Source organism: Lynx rufus, unplaced genomic scaffold, assembly GCF_022079265.1.
Source record: "Lynx rufus isolate CCGP_SWC_20201006 ecotype Redwood Valley unplaced genomic scaffold, mLynRuf1.p SCAF_3, whole genome shotgun sequence".
Classification (NCBI taxonomy): domain Eukaryota; kingdom Metazoa; phylum Chordata; class Mammalia; order Carnivora; family Felidae; genus Lynx; species Lynx rufus.
In genome coordinates, this window is record NW_025814845.1 from 195,998,781 (window position 1) to 196,004,780 (window position 6,000).

Here is a 6,000-nt window from a genome sequence, read left to right on the forward strand (position 1 = left end):
CCATCCTTTCCTTTCCATTCACTCTTCATGACAGAGCTTTGTAGCAGTAGATATTCAAAATATACGTTCTTTGACTTATTAATAGCTGTCTAGTTAGAAGAACTCATGAATAGTCAACTAATTAATGTAGATATTATCAAATGTTCAAAGTTTTTCATCTTAAGATGATGATGATGATGATTTTAAGTAGGCCTCATACCCAACATGGAGCCCAACATGGGGCAGAAATCAAGACCTGAACTGAAATCAAGAGTCAGATACTTAACCAACTAAGCCACCCAGGCAACCCTGTAAGATATTATTAAGGATAAGGGCATTATGATTAAATATGACCATATCTCATATGTTATGGGAATAGCTTTCATTCAACAAATACGGGTTGGAGAACTACCAGGTGTATTTATATGTTACTAAAAAATTTGAACTTTATCCTAAAATCAAAGGAAAGTTATTGAAGAATTTTAGGTAGGGGAGTTACTTGAAAGATTAAAACTCGAATGAGTAATTCCATTTTGAATAAAGCAGAGTGAGCTTCTAACAGGTGGACCCTCCCACCGATAACAAGTAAAACTCGGGGGGAACAAAACAAAACGAAATAAAACAAACCCACAAAAAAACTACCTGAAGAATATCAAAGTTGAAATAAATACAAGCATATTTTGGATAAAAGTCAAAAGTTGGAAAAATGGAACAGCCCAGAGTATGTTCTCTCTGACTGCAGTGTGGCATGGAGAGGCTAAAACAAAACAAACAAGATATCCACCCTCTTTCTAAACTTAGAACACAAAGATAGAGCTAAGGGAGAAGCACCACAGCTTCTGGAAATGAAAGCCCAGAAAAGGGAGCTTAGGTTCTATATGTGAACTCTGCCCATAACTCTTGCTAACCCCTGAACCACGCATTCACCTTGTTAAGATAAAATGAAACAAACACGCAAACACCCCTGAGATCTGAGCCACTGCCCATTACAGATGAGGTGATATTTGCAAATTGAGTTTAATAGAGTCGCTTTCCTGTCAAATCAAAGCATCAGCATTCTTCAGAAGATGTACCAGTCTTCAGATCCTTTTCAACACAACATTCACAGCGTCCTGGACATCAATCTTGTTGAAATAATCAGACAAGGACCTTAATATATCCATTTTAACACACTCCAAGTAGTAAAGAAAATACACATGCAATCAATTTGAACTCAGGAAGTCTCATTAGAGAACAGAAAATATAAAAAAAAATTGATACTAAAAAATACAATATCTGAACAAAATTAACTGAATAGATTTAATAGCACCGAAAATATGACAGGATCAAGAGTCACTGAATCAATAAAAACTATGCAATCTGTAGATCAGAGAGAAAAAAAGATTGAGAGATATAGGCCGTCAAGGGTCTGATGGATAACATCAAAAGCTAAAGCAGACAGGTCATTGGAGTCCCAGAATGAGGAGAGAACCGTAATGGGGTAAAAAGTAGTTCAAGGAAATAATGGCTGAAAATTCCCAAATGCGGCGAAAGACACAAAATGACAAAACCAGGAAGCTCAGCGAATTGCAATGAACATAAAAACCATGCTTAGGCACAACACAGTCAAACTTCTGAAATCCAAAAAAAGGGAGAGAATCGTGAAAGCATCCAGAGAAAAGTAACACTTTGAGTTCAGGGGAACCGCAAATGAATTACCATCAGCTTCTCCTCAGAAAGGAAAGAGGTAAGTAAGGTGGGGGGGGGGGGGCACACCCTGCTGTGCTGAAGGAAAACAAGCAGAAGCTGCCTGCCCCAAACTCCACCTGCAGGAAGAACTCCTTTAAAAGGGGAAAATAGAATAAACATATTTTCAGGGCGAAGAAAACTGAAAGTTTTCTCTACCAGAGATTCCCTAAAGGAAGTTCTTCAGGCTGAAGGGAAATGCAAGAAGGAAACTTGATTTTCAAGGAGAATAAAAAACATCAGAAATGATAAATATCAGAGGCGCCTGGGTGGTTCAGTCGGTTAAGCAGCTGACTCTTGATTCAGCTCAGGTCATGATTTCATGGTTTGTGAGTTCGAGCCCCACGCTGGGCTCTGTGCTGACACCTTGGAGCCTAGAGCCTGCTTTGGATTCTGTCTTCCTCTCTCTCTGCCCCTCCCCTGCTCACACTCTCTCTCTCTCTCTCTCTCAAAAATAAATAAACATTAAAAAAATTTTTTAATAAAAATAAATTGGAAGTTTATAACAATAACCCATTTAGGAAATGTCCTAAATGTTCAAATATTATTTGAAAATAAAAAAAAACATAATTCTAAATTATGTATGCATCAAAGAACAAATTAGAAAACATTTCACATTGCACATAAAGAAATACCAATATATCTGAGTGCCTGGGTGGCTCAGTTGGTTAAGCGTCTGGCTCTTGATTTCAGCTCAAATCATGATCTCATAGTTCGTGAGTTCCCCACCCACATCTGGCTCTGCACTGGCAGCGTGGAGCCTGCTTGGGATTCTCTCTCTCTCCCTCTCTCTCTGCCCTTCCTCCACTCATACACTCTCTCTCTCAAAACAAATAAACTAAAAAAAAAAAAAAAAAAACCAAAAAACAATATGTCAAGTTTTGTGAGACCCAGCAAAAGAATCACAGAAATTTGTGTCCAAACGCTTATTTTAAACAATGAAAAATGTCTACACTTATGACTTAAAATTTCATTTAAAAAATTTTAAAAATGGAGAACAAGGGGAGCCCAAGTACATAGAATGAATGAAAGAGCAAATCCTATAGACATTAAAATGTTTGGAACAGATCCAAGGGAACAGGGTACCCTTCGAGGGACTAGTCAGCTCTTGAAGTTTTAGCTTCCTAAATTGGAAGATTAGTTCACTGATTTGGGATCTTTCCTCTTTTTAAATGGAGCCATTTACAACTATAAATTTTCCTCTAAGCATTCCTTTAGCTGCATCCCATAAATCTTGTTTTGCTTTGTTTTCAATTTTCATTCACCTAATAGTTTCTAATTTCTCTTTCGATTTCTTCTTTGACCCATTGCTGATCTAGGAGCATGTTGTTCATTTCCACATCTTTGTGACTTTCCCAAGTTTTCTCTTGTTATTCCTTTTTGGTCAGAGAGTATACTTGGTATGATTTCGATCCTTTGAAATCATTGAGGCTGGATTTTTGGTTTACCATATGGCCTATTCTGCAGATATTTTGGAAGAACGTCTGCAGAACGTCTCATGGGACCTTGAGAAGAATGTGTATTTTGCTGTTGTTGGGTGGAGTGTGCCATAGATGTCCAACTGGTTCACAGTGTCTTCAGATCTATTTCCTTATTAAATATTAAAGTCCTCCAATATTTTTGTTGAATTATCGGTTTCTCCCTGCGATGTGTCAGTTCTCACTTCGTGTATTTTGTGACTCCTGTGAGGTTTATATACACTTATAATTGTCATGTTGACTCATGAGGCTTTGACTCATCTACCATTGTACAAAGTTCTCTTGCCTTTGGCTATATCTTTTTCCATCCGTCTTGATCTCTTTAGTTCCTTGAATCTAAACTGTCTGGCACACAGCACAGAGTTGCATCTTCTTTACAAACTCCATTCTGCTAGGTTCTAACTGGAGTGTTTAGCCCATTTGCATTTAATGCCATGATTGATGAGGTAAGATTTACATCTGCCATTTGCTATTTGTTTTCTAAACGTTATGCCTCTTTCCCCCCTCTGTTCCTGCATTACTGACTACTTTTGTGTTAAACAGATATTTCCTGAGGTACCATTTGAATTCCCTGTCATTTATCTTGCAATCCATGTTTGAGTAATATTATAAATGACTTGGGGGTTGCAATTAATTTTAAACAATTTAGTTTGTTTACAACCACCCACCGCCAGGGTGGTTCAGTTGGTTAAGTGTCTGACTTCAGCTCAGGTCATGATCTCTGGGTTCATGGGTTGGAGTCCCACATCGGGCTCTCTGCTCAGAGCCTGGAGCCTGCTTGGATTCTGTGTCTCCCTCTCTTCCCCTACCCTGCTCACTCTCTCTCTCTCTCTTTCAAACATAAATAAACTTTAAACAATCTAGTTTGGATCAATACTAATTTGATTCCAACGGTGAACAAAAACATTATTCTGTGAAGCTTGGTTTTCTCCCCCTTTCTTTTGTTCTGGTTAGAAAGAAGTTGGAGTTTTGAAGGATGAGAGCCTCTCACTGGCCATGAAGGAGAAACTGCTGTTCTATGGGAAGAGCCATTGGGCAGGAAAAAGAAGGCAGCCTCGGCTCGCTCAGGACAGCCCGATGCTGACAGCCTGCAAGACAACAGCCACCCACCCCAGGCCTAGGACCCCAAGTGACAGAATTTTCCCAGCAGCCCCAGGGGTGTGCGAGTAGATCTCTTGCCTTGGATTAGATCCAAATCTGGGCCAACACCATGCTGTCAGTCTTGTGAAACCCTGAGCAGGGAGTCTAGCTACCCTGTGCCCAGACTTTGGACCCATGGAAGCCTGAGAGATAACGTGTGCTGTTTAAGCTGCTAACTTTTGTGGTGCTTTGTTGTACAGTGAAAGAAATGGATACCGCAATGTTCCAAGATAAATCTCCTTTTGGAAAGCATATTTCTGTGTTCTTTCAAGGCTCCCGTGTGGCCCACGGCATTCTACTGTGTCTTGAATGGTTGATATTGTTTCTGGTCCATCTTATGAACTTATCTTAAACCTAACCTCTCAGGTCTCTATCTTAAACCACTTACTACGGTTCCCTTGCTCTAGCATGCCACATTATTTGGGAATTTTCCCTTTAGTATGGTTTCAGCCCAGTGACCTTGAGTAGCATTCACTGGGTCTGTGGAAGCCACGCCCCTTTGCCCTCCCTAATCTCGTGAGTGCAGTCCACTCCAGTGCTGACTTTTCTGTCCTGCCATGGTGCACAACTCCAGTCGGAGCTCTTTGCCTGTAGACACTTTGAAGTGTGGGCACCTGGGAGAGGCAGCCACTGCTGGAGAGGTGGGGGAGAGAACCCCTTCCTCCCATCCACCATTCTCCCACCAAGGAGAGACCAAAAGATGTACTGGAGTGCAAAATGACCAATCATACAATGGTAGCTCAAACATTAAGCAAAATACTGTTCGTCTCACATGTAAAAACTGAGTGATCAAATTTGAATAGCTGCTCATAAGGATGAATAATTTTGACCTTTATTGTATGAAGCTACAAATTTTATTTCATGAGGCAAAAAGTTATAGAGTCAACCATCCATGCTTAGTCTAGGCTGAGCATTGTAAGTCAATCTCTGGCATTTTCACTTATAGGCAAGAAAAGAAGTGAGAAGTTGGTGCCACAGACATAAATTGAGTAGGTATGAGCTGCTTAAAAAATACACCATAAGTTCTAGAAGTAAAGAATGACAATGTATTGATATACTAAGAAATGACGTGGATAATTTCTTGTATTCTATACAATTATAAGTCCACTGACACAAATGCGATGTCCTTTCTGTTTCTCTATTTTGTTAAAATTGGTACACATAGAGGGGCGCCTGGGTGGCGCAGTCGGTTAAGCGTCCGACTTCAGCCAGGTCACGATCTCGCGGTCTGTGAGTTCGAGCCCCGCGTCGGGCTCTGGGCTGATGGCTCGGAGCCTGGAGCCTGTTTCCGATTCTGTGTCTCCCTCTCTCTCTGCCCCTCCCCCGTTCATGCTCTGTCTCTCTCTGTCCCAAAAATAAATAAACGTTGAAAAAAAAAATTAAAAAAAAAAATTGGTACACATAGATACACAGAACATGACGGGTGTATACACGTCCGTTTCTGGCTCCCAGGCTATGACCTTGAGGAAGTGACAGCTTCTCTGGGTCTCAATTTCTTCAAATATAAATAGAGATAATAAAATCTACTTCATAAGATTATATTGAGTTCTCTGAGGAAAGTATGGGGGAAATACCCACAAATGACAAGGTACTCCACAAATTTGTAGTGGTAGTATCTGATTAGGCTCTTAGGCACCTTCAAATCTTGATTTTAAAATCAATAAAAAATAAGCAAAGA